The sequence below is a fragment of the Phalacrocorax aristotelis genome, chromosome 4 (assembly GCF_949628215.1).
Source record: "Phalacrocorax aristotelis chromosome 4, bGulAri2.1, whole genome shotgun sequence".
In the NCBI taxonomy this organism is placed as follows: domain Eukaryota; kingdom Metazoa; phylum Chordata; class Aves; order Suliformes; family Phalacrocoracidae; genus Phalacrocorax; species Phalacrocorax aristotelis.
This window is the reverse complement of record NC_134279.1, coordinates 41,044,788-41,061,827: the sequence shown is the minus strand read 5'-3', so window position 1 is coordinate 41,061,827 and position 17,040 is coordinate 41,044,788. Positions and strand designations below refer to the sequence as shown.

Below are 17,040 nucleotides of genomic sequence, written 5' to 3'. Positions count from 1 at the left end.
TAGTAGTAAACCTGAGCTATTGAGTGGTGCAAAACTTCGCCCAAATCAGGGTGCCCAGCTGGTCATACTCAGCGAGTAGTACTTGAATGCATCAGCAAGTTGGGTAATCTAAAACAGCGTGTAACCTTTTACTATATGCTGTGTATGTCTGAAAGTGTGTGCCTATTACTCGGTGGACATTTACCTTCCTGTTATGAACCTGGTTTGGGAGCACGTGCCCTTGTTTCCCAGATAGCACAGCCCTTTCCCCTGCAGCTTTGCTTTTCCTCAAAGCTTAGCTAGGATGCAGTTTGGAGCTCTCCACAGGCTGGTGTGAGGTCACTTTAAACTCTGCAGACCTGATGCTTAAATAACATTCAAATGAACTCTATTCAGCCTCTAAGCTACTGTTGTACCAGGTCTGCTTCACAAAGCAGTGCAGGCTTTCATGTCTTTCTCTGGAGGATAAATCTGAGGCTTCATTCACATGAAAAATTTCAGTGTGATTTATTTACAGGTTAAGGGCCCAAGCACATCCCTATAAATAATGCTTTAGCCTTATTTTTTCCTTCATGAACTTTGCAGTTTTTGTGTGCCTCCTAAGGCCTTCAGGTTATTATCACAGTGAATACTGCTACATTTTACGTACTGTGTTGGAAAAGACAAGTTGTTTTCCTCCAACCTGAAGATCTAGTCTGTGTAGTGCTGATGCTTCACATCCTTTCTTCTGTTGATTTCTATCATGATTCTATATTTTTTCAAAGCAGACACCTAACTACCACTGGTCTATCTACTTTGATATGTATTTCAGGGTGCTGCAAGTAGTCCAAATCGAATAAAAGCTGTCAGGTTAAAGAGGTTTCTTTCAAATATGATTATAGATGTGTAACAACAACAACAAAAAAAAAACCAACCAAACAAAAAAACCCATAACAGAATATAGGGAAAAAAAACAGTATTTATTTTATTTTCACAATTTTCTTCAAAGACTAAGTATAGTCCTTTTTAATTTTTAAATTACAAGTATTAAGATGGCCTACTAGAATTCTAGCTTGAACACTATCTGCTACAAAATATTATTAGTCATCACAAAGAGATTGTGTATTAAAGTCTTCATTAACTATGAACTATAGCTAAAGTAAATTAATTATTTTAACTTAAGAGCCACAAGTCTGAACACCACGCTTAACAAAATTGCTAGTTTACAGAACAAAACTGCAGTCAGGTGAAACTATGCAGTTTCTTTGAAGATGGGTATCCATAAAGAGGTTGTCCTTTGGCATTGATTTTATTGTTGCAATCAATATAAATATGTCTTTTAGAGCCTCCTTCTGATATTTTAATATCTGACATTTTAGCCTTGTGTGTGGGAATAAAATACAATTACACTTTTCTCACTAGACTGCCAGATGATCTGTTGGTGGAATGACCCTGAGGTCAAAGATATAACAGGCTACTTGCTGTTTTTTACAGTGTTTTTACTGGGACTATTTTTATTAAAGTTCTAGTGGATGCTGTTATGCCTCTAGTGAGTCAGGGCCTTGGGACGTTTATGCCACCTGTCATCCCCTCTTAACAGCTTTGATCTTGCATGCGCTGGTTGGAAAAATTATTGTGCCATTTTTCAGTTTCAGCCTGCAGTGGTTTAACACAGCTACTGACACTTTTTCACAATATGAGTTGATACAGACAAGCATTTTTGAAGAGAGCCCTAAGGCTAACAATAATATTTATATCTTCTGCCATTCATGGAAAAGCAGAACCAATAAAGCAGGCAAAGGATCTGGTATGTGTTCCCTTTTGCTCATTAATGTTTCAGCTCATTCTGTGGGTGTTCTGTGGAAGAGTGGTTGCTTTCATTTTCTCATGAAAGGAAAATACAATATTTCTTATTCAAAACTATTGCCTATGAGATTCTGCTTTAAGCTTTTTCTTGAAGGATGTTGTTCATCTCTCTCACGCAGAGACATGCATAACACAGAAATATGTGTGTTGAACAATGCTGGATTGGCCTTGAAAAAACAGATGCACTGCAGGAATTTTATCTGACAAATGCAGATGGAGAAGTGGAGAGCCTGGTTCAATAGGAAGTGCCTACAACCTTCCAGGGTGCCTAACTGTTAGGAGAAGAGGGCTGGTTCTCAGAAAGGCAAACCTCTCCTTTCTGCGGTTGCACGCAAATGCTACCATCCTGCATTTCTCACCCTGATGGCTCCACCAGTCAGTCTCTGACTCCCCTGATATGAAGAGTATCCAGCTCCCTCTGCTCTTTTCCCCACTGTCTTGCATCACACTCTTCTGTTCTCTCCCAGTGCCACTTTGCTGTGAGGTGCTGTGCGTCTGCCTTGTACCTCTGCAAATTTTAAGAGTGAATTTCCTCCCTGAGCTCCTGCTCAGGTGCTTAAGCCTCACATCACGTTCCATTCCTTAATAGCCTACTCAAACTTAGAAAGCTTATAAAAGCATTTATGGTCCTAAAGTAGAATGTAGAACAGAAATAGAATTTGGGTTATGATATCCCACGTTGTACCTGTTGGTACCTGTTTGGGTGGTTTAACAAAATGAACCATTTTCTGCCTATTTTATTCTCTACCACAGTCCAAATGTCCCCTTTACAACCTCATAATCGCAATGTGGCAACAGAGTGTTGTGACTTGCAGAGGGGCTTGATGCTTTGCTCCAGGGTCTGCTGGAGAAAGAGAAAGTCTTGTGATCCTGAGATTAAATGATCCTTTCTGCCACTGAGGAGTTGAGAGCAGCAGTCAGGGCTGTCTGTGCAGGTGTATGGGACCAGATCCACCGCACTTTTCTCTCAAGCACATTTGGATTTGTGGTGGTTATAAAGTCCCATATTGACTGATGCAGGTTGTTTGTTGGTTTTGCTGTTTTGGGTTTTTTTAAGATAATTAATTTAGAAAGGGAGAAAAAGTCCATGCTACTCACCCGCTCACATTTGTTTATACAAATATCACACATGCATTTGGACCCAAAGCAACCTGACAAGGTTTTTAATGAAAAATGTCTTTAACAGAAGGTGTGATAAAGTCAGATCAAAAATTATCCTTTTAAGAGAGAAAATAGGCTGTTGTAGATAAAATGGGACTGATTAAGACTGATTTAGAGAACATTTATTAATCCAAACCAGAAGAGGAGTCCTAATCTGTGGCTGGGACGAGTTTTGTATCTAAAGTACTTTGAAAACAAATGCCATTGTTTGTACTGCGTATACACAATAGACATACAGGATTTGTACGTATTGTTTGACATCGTATCACACAGACAGGCACACACAAATACATGGTGCCTTACTATTTTGTTATTAGTTCTATCAACGTTCACTAGACCAAACTCACTAGAAAGAAATCCATAGAAGAATCCATATAAGAAATTCCAAAGTGGCAATGAGTCTTATCAAAATTGCTGTTTCATTTTCATGTTTTAAAATGTCACTGTGTGGAGCAAAGTTTGAACGAAGTTGATTTGTATTATCTAGAAAGTAGTCATGAAAGTTCAGGATAATTCCCTTTAAGTGTGGGCACCTGGCTGTCATAGTTAAGTTAGGAGCTTAAATTAGAAAGTCGTGTTCTAATGATGTTTCAGATCTTCAGTGGGCTGAATCACGTTTGAAAGTTACTTCATTTGAAAATCATGGCTAGTGTAAGAAGTAATGATAGATTTCATTTAAATGCTGAAAATGAGGTGATGTGAATTTGGAGCCTGTCTACAGCAGTGGCAGTCCAGCTGTTTCTCTTTGTGCCTGAGTTTACTGTGGTAAGTGAAATCAGCATTTCTCACCAACTTCGTATATTGCATCCACCTGTTCTTTCCACTGTTTCCCAGGAGTCCATATCATCCTAAACTGTGAAATAATAAAGTACTACTGAAATGTTGTGGGCCAGATAGAAAAATCTGGTAATGAGTCAAAGTTGAGATACACTGACAATTCACAGGAAGATGAGAATAATACATAGGAAGATCAGGGTGACCTTAAAACAGCATTAATAGAAATGGAATTAAATGTTCCAGTACAAGGTCAGGTACTTAAGAACTACTAATAAGTAGTCTACTGTAAATTGAAAATGAGTGATAAAGACAGAAACACAGTTAATAATAAAATAATTATGTGATGAAGCACTGAAAAAGACAAAAGCCTGCCTAGAGCATCTAAGTTCAGAGGCAGAGGAAGTATTTGTGCTATTGTAAAAGGTCTTGGTGGAATAATGGTCGATCATATTCCAAAAATACTAGCATACCTTCATGCATGTAACTCGAGAATTATCTGGATAAACACAAACCCCAGCAAGAATAAACCCCTTCCTCATAATTCACAAGCATGGCAGGTTATATGTTTGTTCTGTAAGAGGACATTAAATCACATCCTGATGACTTCAGATCTTTCTTTCTTTACTGCAGGTGCCTCTCTCCCCTAACTTTTTTACAGCCCCAGCCCTTTACAACTACAGACTACTACTCCTGATCCAGTCCCATCTCTGATTTTTATGTCATTTGCTATTTTAAATGAGCTTGTATTTGAAAATAAGTACAGGGTGTAGATAAAAAAAAAAAGTGAATGTTTAAAGTGAAACAGTTTTACAAAAGAGTGTGTGGGATGATCAGGACAACAGAGGGCATATCTCATGGTAAAAGACTGGGAGAGCTCTGCTTAGCTTAGAAAACTCAAGTCCACAGAGAGTATGCTTTCTCTAGAAGTCCTCTGATGTCTCCAATAGAGTAAGTAGCTTGACACAGAAAGTTACTACTGAAGATAAAAGGTAAAGCAAACTTTTAAAGAAGTACTAATAATGGCCCTGAGTAAACTTACATGTCAATTCTAAGAAAATAAAGTATAAATACCATAGGAGTTATGTTCAGGAACAGCCTTGAAACTGGAGCAGTGGAGAAGCAAGCCCCCAAACTAATTGCTCCTCTTTGATTTGTGTACAAAAGGGATTAGTTATCTGCATTGTTTGTGGTAGCAGGAGGCTGGGCTTGATGACGCTTGAGGGACTTTCCCGTTCTCAGCTTTTGAGTTTTTCCGATAACAAAATCTGTGATCAACAAGGTCCCTTTTTATTCTTTGCCAGACATCAGGTTTTTAATTTTTTTTTTACCTTTCCAAATTTCAGTTTCCATAAGCAATATTCCTCCAGTCTTAAATCTGACACAGACTTTTTTCTGAGTTCATGAAGTACCACTTTATTACAGCAGAAGCCGGGTCACCTTGATTATATTGGGGGTTATGTGCTATTTGTATATCAATCCCAGGGCAAATTAATCCCAAGAATTTAGAATGTTATATAGTCGTTTCTGTTCAGAAACTGCTAAGTATTTTACCAGCAGTAATTAAACTCACAACAATTCAGGCAATTATTGAATCCATGCAAAGATACCTATCGAATCAGTGACAGAACTGCAAAAAGAATCCTTCTCTGACTCTACAGGTGAAGAATTCTGTTTCCATTCACTAGAACAACATAGGCGTATTTTTAGTATATCGTACTGTATTTTATGCTATTGTATATAGTAACGTTCTGTGAAGAAAACGTTAGTACAGCTTTACTTCACAGAATGTTACTATATACAATATAGTATACAATACAATATTGGAGAAATACTATCTCGTTACACAAGAATGGGAGGTTTCCACAGACTTAATTTGTAAAGAGTTCACTCTTGATATCTTTAGCTGAGTTTTAGAGTTATTTATAATCCCTAGAATAAGCTATGTGTCTGAAAAAGTTAGGAAATTAAAATAGCGGCTTTTAAAGGCTGGTAGTAATGGAAGAGTGATGTCGCATCTGTTGTCTCTTTGCATCATTGGGTGAGCCACATTAATTTCTCCTAGGCTGACACTTCCAGAATTAAACACTTGCTTAATTCTGGGTTTACGTCCCAGAAGTATTGGTGGTAAAAACATCTCATCTAGATCCCAGTATCTAGATAAATAGGTATAAAAAGATAGTATAAGTGAGAACTGCAAAAAATAAGCGATTTATTCAACAGTGGTGAATTGCCTTGAGAAGTATCTAGTGTCTGCTTTCATTGTAAGTCCTTTGAACAGCTACGTGTTAAATAATTTGTATGAGAAGTATGTTAACCTGAGTGGTACTGAAACTCTGGAGATTTGTGAATGATAAATAAAAGATTTTTGTCTGGTTTAGCAGCATGTGTCCTTACTACTTACTGTCATGCTGAGCAGCTGAAAATTAGGTAGTAGGAACATGATGTCATACTAGTATAAGTTTGGATTTGTAAAAAAAGGTAAATTTGGGATCAAAGACAAGACTTTTAGGAGTAGATCTTTTTTTTCTAGTGTGCAAATAGGTATTATACTAGTTCCATGGCTTCATTTGAAATGAAACTGTAATTAAACAAACCATTGAAAAGAAGTATATTTGGTAACATAAGAAAGGGTGAAGACTTCTATTAGAGACTCATACTAAAAATGGGTGAATCACGTAGACATCTGAACCTGCAACCACCCATCTGGATAGTTCCAAGCAATCAGATTTCCAGTGCGTTAACTGGGAGGTAGGCACCATTCTTGATATCATATGCAAAAGAGAAAATATTTCTTCCAAAAGTCAGTGCAAATACAGCTTTGCTTTTGATTGCACTTAAAGTTGTATCATATACAGCATGAAATAATGCAAGCCAGGGGAACGTGACACAGATTAAGTGAAAGAGGTGAATTCCTGTATCAGTGGGCTAAACAAGGCAGCTCTTTGGGGTGATTAAACCATGTCATCTCTGCCTTGCCTTCCTCCACATTCCATAAGGGATGTTATAACAAAATTTCTGGCAGATGCATTTTGATACACTCAGATATGATGTCTTTTTAACAAGGCAATTGGAAAAAGTCAGATGCTTATATCATTAATTTGTTATGTCCCGTATATGTATTAGAGTTCAGTACCTAAAAGAGGATTGAAGAGCCTAGCAGTATGCACAAAAAAAATCCCCCAAATCTCACCCATTGTCATTGCTATCTATTAATCATATAACTCCAAAAGTTGCCAGGTACTTTTGTAGAACAAAAGAGCTTGATTATTGTCAATCACTTGAAAGCTCTTAGCTCAGGTACAGGAAGCAATCTAGCCACTAAGTACAGTACAAGCTGCAAAATTCATCTGGGAAGCAGGGTAATTTAGTTTTTACTGTGCTCCATGCTGGAGCTCTGTGGCTGGATGCTGCTCTTTCTAAGTTTGGACTACTTTGACAGGAGATCTTTAAATTCTCTGTCTCACTCAGGACAAGGTCATGACTGCTGTGTTGATAGTCTTTGTTTTAGGAAGTTTGTAATCTATTTTCAGACACGGTAAGGAATAAGAGCAAATGATAGGTGTGTACATACATTGAACAAGTATGAAATGAAACAGTAAAGAAGACTGTTGTTCCATTATGGGCTGTATACATCTTGATGGTCTCTGAGAAAACTGAAGAATGTAATAGTAATTTGCCATGAAAGTTGCATCTGTTAGAAAGTAGCAGATTATTTATTGCTATAAAGTGATACTACAACAAAATGAATATAGCAGCCTTTTCCCCCAGTAAAATATTTGTTCAAGGGCCTGAAGCTGTGGGTTCTGTCAAACTCAACCTGGCTGCCCTCTAGCTACCTATAATGTTTGCAGTGAAGATTGAGTTTCAAGTTGTATTTCAAGTGGCATTTAAATTCTCATGCACCTGTATATTAAACCCTCTTGTCTTGTTTCTCTGTGTGTGTGTGCTGTCTTGCCAAGAAAATTGTGGCTCAGTTTTTAGTTGTCTGCCTTCCCAAAATGCTGTCAGGCTAAGGCATCTTATCTTATTTATCATCCATGAGCAGTTAAAGATTAATTAGTCTTTCACCCATTTTAAAGGTATCATCTATATCCTGAAGGCAGAGTATGGTGTTTGGCAGCCTCTTCAATCACTTCAAATTCTTCTCTGTGTGCTGTATAAATAATCTGTGGAAAAAATTACACTGTTTTGTGAATAGCTACAGATATAAATGGCATATTCTGTATAATTCCACAGTCTTCAGTCTATACAGATTGCCCCATTTGAGCACTATACAAAGGATAATAAATATTCTTCACACGTCCTATAAACTTACAACAAAACTGACATATTTATCAGCTTTCATTCTGTGATTTTAGGGCTTCATGCATTTTTTATTTTGCCTAGTTCACAGAACAATAGCTGTTGATATGGGATGTAGAAGGTTTGTTTGCACTGCTAGAAGTAAATGTCATTAAGTATACATAGAAAAAATGGGAGCGAAAATTATAAGTGGTTGCAGTGACGCTATTTGGATGCATTACCTATATGAAGATTATTAGCTACTGTCGTAAGCAGATTTAATAACCTGCTTGTTTACTTCCTTAAGTTCCTGCTAACTGGTTCTATTTCTTATGAATTAAAATATCTGCCCAATATCCACAAGTATGAAATTGTGCTGTCTGCCATAATGGTTGCGGACACTGCCTGAAAGTACACAGAATATCTAATCTATTATCTAATTACTTCAATTTTGTGTAGGTTTTGTTTATGATGTTGAGATTTTACCTCCCCTAACAGCCACTAGTGAACAGGGAGCAGGGCAAGCGTAATGTAGGCAGGCTCTTTGCAGGCTCTAATGCACTGTGAACTGGCATCTTATTATCTCACTGTACACTAGGGCAAGTCCTAGTGGGCTTGGATGTTTCCATTAAAGATTGGTAACCAGTGCCTGAGGGTAAAATCCTGAGAGATTAGAAAAACCTAGAGCAAAATGCTATGTTTACTCCCCTCCATCCTTGTAATGCCAAGAGGAAGAAAACTGTGTGTATGGATGTGTTTTAAGAGCAGTGATTCTGGAAGAAGGCTTTACCAAAAAGGTGCATTTTTCAACCTGATCTGACATCGTAAGGGTTGGATTCAACCCAGTTTCTGTCTTGGCCGTAGGTTGTGTGGGCAGGATTTTCTGCCAGGACATGCTCTGGCCCCAGTGCCTGCGAGTCAGCTGGTTGTCGCTGCCTGACAGTACTGCAGCTGATAAAATCTAAACTGTCACTTATAAATAAATAAACAGGCTTCCTGCATTGCAAAGCCAGCATTCATAACGTCAGCTGCTGTACTGCTTTCTCTGCTTTCTGCCTTTGCAGAAAATCTTCATCAGCCGAACAATAGAATAATAAAGGTATGAGCTTTATTACCTTATGCTTCGATAGTGCTTTTACTTCAAAGCTATTTGAACAAGTTATACTATTAACCATGAAAAATGTGATCTTTTTTTCCCAAATGTCTTGCAGGTAAGTCAAAATATCTTGGCCTGGTAAGGAGATGGAACACATGGCCTAGTGCACATTTTCTATTTTTAATGTCTATGAACTACTTTTGTTGGAATTACTAGGAAGAACAGAAATTACTGCTTTGCTATTCCCCTTCCATTTTTTTCTGGATAAAGCATACCTATCTTCTTCCCTACGGTCATCAGAACAACAACCAAGTTCCAATAAACTTCTGTCATTCTCTTAGAGAATTTATTTTACTTCATTGCCACTGTATTTGGACCTTTCTTCTGTTGTACCATGATTCAATTAATATTATTTTTGCTAAAGTGAGATCAGAAGGCAGTATCTGAATATTTTTTACATGTAAATGATAGTTTTGAGGATTTTTTTAATATCCATTTTAAAGATGCGGTTGTGCAATATCCTCGAGCTTTATGTAATGACCCTGCTATATTCAAAGCGATACTTTTCTCTGCATTGATGGAAATGTTCTAAAGCTGGTTTAAAGTTATGAATGAGAGAAATGATTGAGAATGTACCAAGACACAAAGGCGACATTTATATTAATAAGCCCCAAACATACAAGCATATGTAACTTTCATCCTGGATTAGATCATCTTTAAAACCTGTGGTGAAAACTCACTGAAGGGAAAACTCATGAAATTTTCCTACATCCACTTTGGAGATTGCAGCTTCTGACCTGATAGGTCCATGTATTTCAACTGTGTCTCTTATGCTACCAGGAAGCTGAGATAACAGGTACCCCTGATATGATTACTCAACCTAAAGTCTGTAGGTCTCAGTTCATAAGTCATGGAATCTATGGTAAAAACAAAACCCCTGTTTATACAGCTCTGATGCAGCCAACAGGTATGTGCAAGCATACAGGCACAGCCCCTGGCCATTGCATTGCCATAGGCATGGTATACACAGGAACCTGCTTCCAGCAGCTGGCAGGAGAAGATGTAATCACTAGTTGACCTTGTTTTTTACTCTCCCAGTTGTAGACTGGTGAGTTAGGAAACACTCTGGAGAGTTTTCTGAAGAGTTACACAGGGAGAGTTGTTTTGTTTGTTTGGTTGCTTGCTTTTTGGGTGTTTTTTTGGTGTTGTGGGGTGGTTGTTTTTTTTTTCTTTTTTTCCCCCCAATCAATTGCTTCGTCCTTTTAATAAAAAGTTGGAAGAAAGAATGTTTTATGGTCTTTGGCAGGCCTCCTAGCCATACCAAACAATCACAGCAACAGGCAGCTTCTCTGCTTTCCTCCAAGCACAAAACATTTGCCCCACATATATGTAGCATTTAGGAGTTCTTAAATAGGTGCTGTATAACAGAAGGCTTTTTTTATTATTTACTGGATTCAGTAAGTTATAATTTTGGAAAGATAGTTCTGAAATTCTCAGAGCTCTATATCATTTCAATATTTGAAGCATGGCAGGCTAGGGAACCAGTCCGTGTCTACTTTATATGAACATCCAGTGTTTGCTATAACCTTTGCTATTACATTTATTATGCTGCTCATACTTTCCTGATTATTTCTGCTGAAAGAATGTGAATGTCAAAGTGTGAGTGTATTGCAGGGAGGGCTACGGAAGAAGGTCATCTCACTATGCAGTACACACCTCTAATTTCAGGGGAATATGAAATTCAGACACTGTGTGGATTTTGGGCATTTCTACAAAACTGCCAGAAGAAAGCCATGGCCTTTAATGATCACCAGCATCCGTGTTCACTTGGGTGTGACTAGATGAAGCAAGAATTCAAACCGAGTCTCCTCAGTGAATTGTCTGCTGATTGAGATGTAGCTCAGTGAAAGCAAAATGGTCCCATGAGAATGAATTTCTATTGAAAAGCAAGTGGGAAAACCTGATTTGAGGCTAGGAAGTGTTTTCTGGACAGGTGATGATGAAGAATTCTGATAAAGAGGGAAGGGAGAGTGATAACAGAATGCTTGGGTATATTTTTATTTAGAAATAAAAATGCACATCACTCATAAAAGAAAATTATACTCTTAATTTCTTGCCCTTTCTGTGGTAATAAATTCTGCTTGATTTGCACACAGAACTCACAGAAATTCTGATGAATCAGATGTTGCCTAGAGTTTTGGTATTTCTTTCTGTGAGATATTTCAGATTAACAACTATCACCTTCAGTTGAATTAAAGAGCAGTTTACAGGTCACACGCTCAGCTGTGTGTGTGGTTTAGCCCCAGTGAGTAACTAAGCACCACACAGCTGCTCGCTTACTCCCCTTACCCCTGTGGGATGGGGGAGAGATTTGGAAGGGCCAAAGTAAGTAAACTCATACGTTGAGATAAGAACAGTTCAATAATTAAAACCATAATAGTAACAATAACAATAAAAATATAATGAAAAGGAAAATAACGAGAGAGAGAGAGAGGTGAAACCTTGGGAGGAAGGGAAAAAAACAAACAACAAGTGATGCAACCACTCACCACCCACCAACTGATACCACCGGTCCCTGAGCCGAGATTGCAGCTTCCCTCAGCCAGCTCTCCCCAGTTAATATACTGGGCATGACGTCATATGGCATGGAATATCCCTTTGGCCAGTTTGGATCAGCTGCCTTGGCTGTGCCTCCTCCCCTCCCAGCCTCTTGTGCACCCGGCAGAGCATGAGAGGCTGGAAAAGTCCTTGACTAGTACAAGCACTACCCAGGAACAACTAAAATATCAGTGTGTTACCAACATTATTTTCGTACTAAGTCTAAGGCACAGCACTGTGCCAGCTGCAGTGAAGAAAATTAACTCTATCCCAGCTAAAACCATGACAGCATCCACCCCTTGTTCCGTACCATTTATGCCATGCTCAGGTCCCATACTATCCAATACAACTTCAATAACCACCACCCCCCCTTCCCATCCTGCGATAAAATACACCGATATCATTTATCATCATCATCCCCTTAGTCTATGGACCACCCCTGTAAAATATCTGTAGAGGATCCACAAATGTCCACAAAATGTCCAGTGAGTTAATTCAGTCCATGACTTAAGTCAGTCCTTGTTCCATCACTGCTGCACTTTGCTTAGTTCAATGAAAAGTTAATTTTTCGTTATTTTGGGAGATTCCCACCATGATACCATTGATATGGCATATAGCTACCATAGTAGTGATGACATAGAACATTATATAGCAATTAACAGCATACCATTCAGTTCATTGGCTGTTTTCAATCAAAATCAAATCCCCTTGAGGCACACACCGGACTCCTCCACCTTCACACATCACCCACCAAGTGCACCCAGGTCCTCGAGCAAAAGCAATTCCACGAATGGGTTTGCCTTTGCCTGAGGCAGGAATAACCCAGACTGTTTTCCCCAGCATATTTTTTACGTGCACTACAGGGACTTTATCTCTTTCCACAGTACATAGGGGTTCTGACTGGGCAATGCCAGCCTGCTTGGCAGACCCTCTAGTGTTGACTAACCAGGTGGCTTTTGCTAAGTGTGGATCCCAGCTAAAACCATGACACTGTGCTAACTTTTCTTGGCACCTTATCGTATTAAGAATTGGCAGAATTTCCCTCCATTTCCACCTTTCTGCTATTCTTATCCTGTACTGGATAGAAAAATACTAGAAAACATAGCAGAGAATAAAAGAAAAAATAGAAATACAAGGAGAGTTTCTTATATAGCTCAGGAAAATTCCCCTAAGATGCAACCTCTTTTGATGTAGAGACAGAATAAAATACTGTCTGCCTAAAACAGCATAATGCATTCAAGCCTTTTCAAACCGCTCTGCCTCCTCATAGTCCGGGAAAGTACTTCAGAAAAGGGTGACCTTATGGGGTGAATGACAACCTACTCTGAAGTTCTTTCCACCCAGGGAAAATATATGGGGTGTCTCAGGCAGCGAATAAATGTCCCTACGAGCCTTACAGTTTAGATCTTGTCAGATTAATCCAGGTTCCTTTTCTGGGTGAAGTAGTTGTCTGCTGGAGCCGCTGAAACCTCAGTGTAGGAGAGCTCACATCAGCCTTTTGTGGATGCTGCTGGTGAAACCCTCCAAACCTGTTCACTAGCTTGCTTTAGCAGCAGCTTTTCACATGGATCGCTGCTCTTGGACCCCTTTTGAAGCACTGCTTTTCATGTGACATACCTGCTTGAACGGAGGCTCTGTGCTGGTCTTGGTCACTGGTATGTGCTGGGCTCCTCCAGAGAGGAGGACAAGCAAGTGCCTGCAGTCTGACTGCTTGTTTACTCCAACCAGGGAAGCCCTAGCTGCCAGCAGTAACGGGCAGTGAATTCTCTGGCTTTTAAAATATACGCTTCTAGAAAGTAATGAAATGATTGTGACAAAATATAGCAAAGTGCCCTAGTTGTGTTGAATTTATATTTTCAGGTGAGAAAATTCTTAGACCTGGTCACTTCATTCAGCTTCGTCCCAAATTGGAGGTGCTTAGGAGAGAGCCTGTTTGCCATGACGGATGTCTGCAGTGGTCTTCTAGCAAAAATATTACAGCAATTTTGTAAATGAACTTATGATAATTTTTATATGAAGTCTGGCCCTTCAACCTCTTATTTGAATATGGATAAGTCTGTGTAAATATTTATTGGACTTTTATCGATCTTTCTTGTTTTGTAATGAACATATTGTAAATGTATAACTGTCTGCCCTGAAGTCTGCAATAGATAAAATGTAAACAGAGCATAAGTAATGAGAACTGTTTGTCACAGCCTTATATTCTTCAGGGACCTAATATAAATCAAGGTCTAACTCCTCCCAGAGGTCTAGTAATTTTTAAAGTATAGGTTTATTTTCCATTTGTATTCTGATAACAAGTCATATTTATTATGGTCTTCCTAATCGCAGGTCTAATTCACAGGTGACGAGAATTGAAAATAAAAGGCCCTGAAGAATATAATTCCTACATCATTACTCAAGCCATTTTTAATGAAAAAAAAAAAGTGCGTTTAGATGAGACAATTAAAAAGGATGCAAATTAAGAAAAATAAATTGAAAATTCACAGTACATGAATAGTATTTGCATGGGGGCTACCAACTTAAAGGTGATTAAAATGTTTTCACAAATTACACTATAGCAGGAAAATTGCTCAGTTATTCCTATAGTTAATTACCTGGTTATACAGTAAGTGCTTTTCTTGTTACATTCCATCATTTAAAGGCTGGCGGCTACAGAAGTGGTGTGTCATAGGTTTGGATTAAATCCAGTTTTAAATCTTGGTTATACTGAACAGTGGACTCCAGTTGAAACTGCATTTTAATTTGGGAAGGGTATTTTTGAAAAAGTAAATACCTAAATTGGAAATAGACAATCAATCATCTGGGCCATCACCAAGGCTTCAAAGGAAAGCATTAGGGCTTGGCGCACAAAGCTAGTTATCCTTCCATGTTGGGTTTGTAATAGTGTAAGCCCGAAACATGAGATTCAGTACTGCTCTACAAAGTATAGCATTAATTTTGATAACGCTGTAATGTTCTGTGAGAATTACTGTGAAGCCATTAAGTTACAATATTCAGATGGTGGAGGGCCAGATTCTGCTTTCAGTTGTACTCAGCTCCACTTGCTTATGTACACTCTAGGGTAGGAACAGGTTCAAATCTCAGACACAAACCTGCAAACTTAATAAAGTTCATTAATTAAAACTTTATTATTTACCATGTTTATGGTTGTCTGCAATCCATCACTCTAGCTTCTGAACGTGGCAGTCCCATTTCTTCAGTTCACAGAGCTGAGATTCTGAGGTGCTTCACCCTAATCTAGTTTTAGTAGACAACTGGGAGAAAGAAGATGGGACTTTAATGATTTTACTATTATTTAAAAAAACGAAGTCTGTTTCTTTACATAATGTGATTCAAAGCCTTCCTAGGAATGTCTGTCTTAATCTGTAACCTTCTACTTGTATTATTGCCACTTTATTTTTTTCTGATAGAGTAGGTTATTGCTGTGGTGTGAAACTTTAAAATACAAACTCCTGTTAAAACAGAGGGTGCAATACTGGATGAGAAGCTTTTCTAATGTCTCAGCAAACTCCTATTGACTTTCTATAAGGAGTGCTGAATATGTTCTTCTTCCTCCATGCCAGCAGATTGAAGTGTTCTTCTAAACAAAAATAATGCTGTTCAGATTAAAAAATATATATATTTTGCTGGGACTTACACATGTTTATATACATAACGATTTCTCTAATGGGTTGTTATTAATTACATTACTAACTTTAATATATGAATGAAAGATCTTGGATTTCTTTTGTGATGCAACTACTTTAACCCTGATGAGAGTTTACATAAAAGGACAAAAATGGGTAGTAAATCTGTTAAATTCTAAAAATTTAGAGAAGCCTTTTTAATTCACAACTGGCAAAATAAAGCAGATTACATTGCCATGAATCTTCATTATGCGTAAGTGGGATGTAGTTAGATGCACAATATCTTTGTCTTACTTATATTTGGTTAAATAAATAAATGTATGAGATTAAATACGTAAATAGGTTTAATAAAATACACTTTTTGTTAGCATTCACAGTTTTTGTTTTTTCTTGCAGGCAGAGTTAAGTCACCTTTGATATAGGTACCACAAACACAGATTGTCTTAAATCTCAAATGGACCAAACACAGAGGTATAATTCCCAGAAGCATAAATGTATTCAGTTGTAACATACAATCCCAGTTAACATCTTCTTTGGAGGATTATGAAGATGCAATATAACTACATATTGGAAATATTTGTTCACATTTGTCAATATATTCTTAACCACCATGCTCATACCAATTTCTTCCTTGCTTTGACTGAATATTCATTTGGAGCTTTCAAATTTACAGGACAACACACTCTGAATCAAGCTTTATCTGGCCTTGCTTCCAGCAAACATTAGACCTTAGCTGTGAGTATTGTGTTAGGCCAAAACCTGAGCAGGAGTGGAGTGAACGGCCACAAGATTCATGTAAATATCTCAGTTTATGTGAACTTACATTCACCTGTCCTCAATTCTAAAATTCTGTTGTTTATTCCTGCAGTTTTCTTTTTCTCTTGCTCATTCTGCCCATTTTTCTGTGAATTTTCCCTGAAAATTTCCTTTCCTTTTTAGAATTAATGTTAATAAAATGTTGCTATTTTTTTTACTAAATACTAGGGTGAGATTTATGAGTTTATGCCAAATAGAATGGGACACAAATGAGAAAAGGAATCCCAAAAGTGATTTTTACCTATGCTAAACCAAGAAAGATGCACCTGCTCCCAAAAAAGAGGAGTCCTTCACTATCCATGTCTTGCCCGAGTTATTTATGATAATTAAGCAGGATTCGTGTATTGATTTTTATGCTAATTCATTCCTGTTTCAATTCTGCTAGAGATAAGTCTTTCTGTCAGGTGATTGTGATGCTTCTAGTGAAGGTACAATACCTATTGGAAGCATTTCACAGGAAGGTCACAGTGGAAGAAATTATAACTAAATTACTAGTATTAGAGATAAGCTTCTGCTTTTCAGTTTTAGTCTTCTTGCATATCTAAATCACAGTCTTCCTTAATTAAATGTCTTAACCTTGTTAGCCCAAGGTTTACTGTTACTGAGGATGAACTCTTCATGCTTTAAGCCTGTAAATCACTTATGGTGGCAAAACGGAGTGCAGTCCTCTGGGATTATTTCAAGTGGAAGATACCAAAGTGTCACTATTGAGCATCAGAAGACTGATGCATGACTTCAGTGTCTGTTCATCTCCTTTTAATCCTGTCGACTACATGTGTTAGTTAAGAGAGAGAGCTCAGGGGAAGTAGTACAGCATGGCCTGCATCTTTTTGGGTAACCTGCCTTTCTTCCAAAGCG

General features: G+C 38.0%; 1 long non-coding RNA gene across 1 annotated transcript in view; it reads left to right on the top strand.

The window, feature by feature from the left end:
- The window catches only part of LOC142056397 (uncharacterized), a 61,637-nt gene extending 45,507 nt beyond the window's left edge, over positions 1-16,130 (top strand). The window contains exon 3 of the long non-coding RNA XR_012660317.1: positions 16,040-16,130. This is a non-coding gene — a long non-coding RNA (uncharacterized LOC142056397). The remainder of the gene's footprint in view (positions 1-16,039) is intronic.
- Positions 16,131-17,040: the final 910 nt, after the last annotated feature.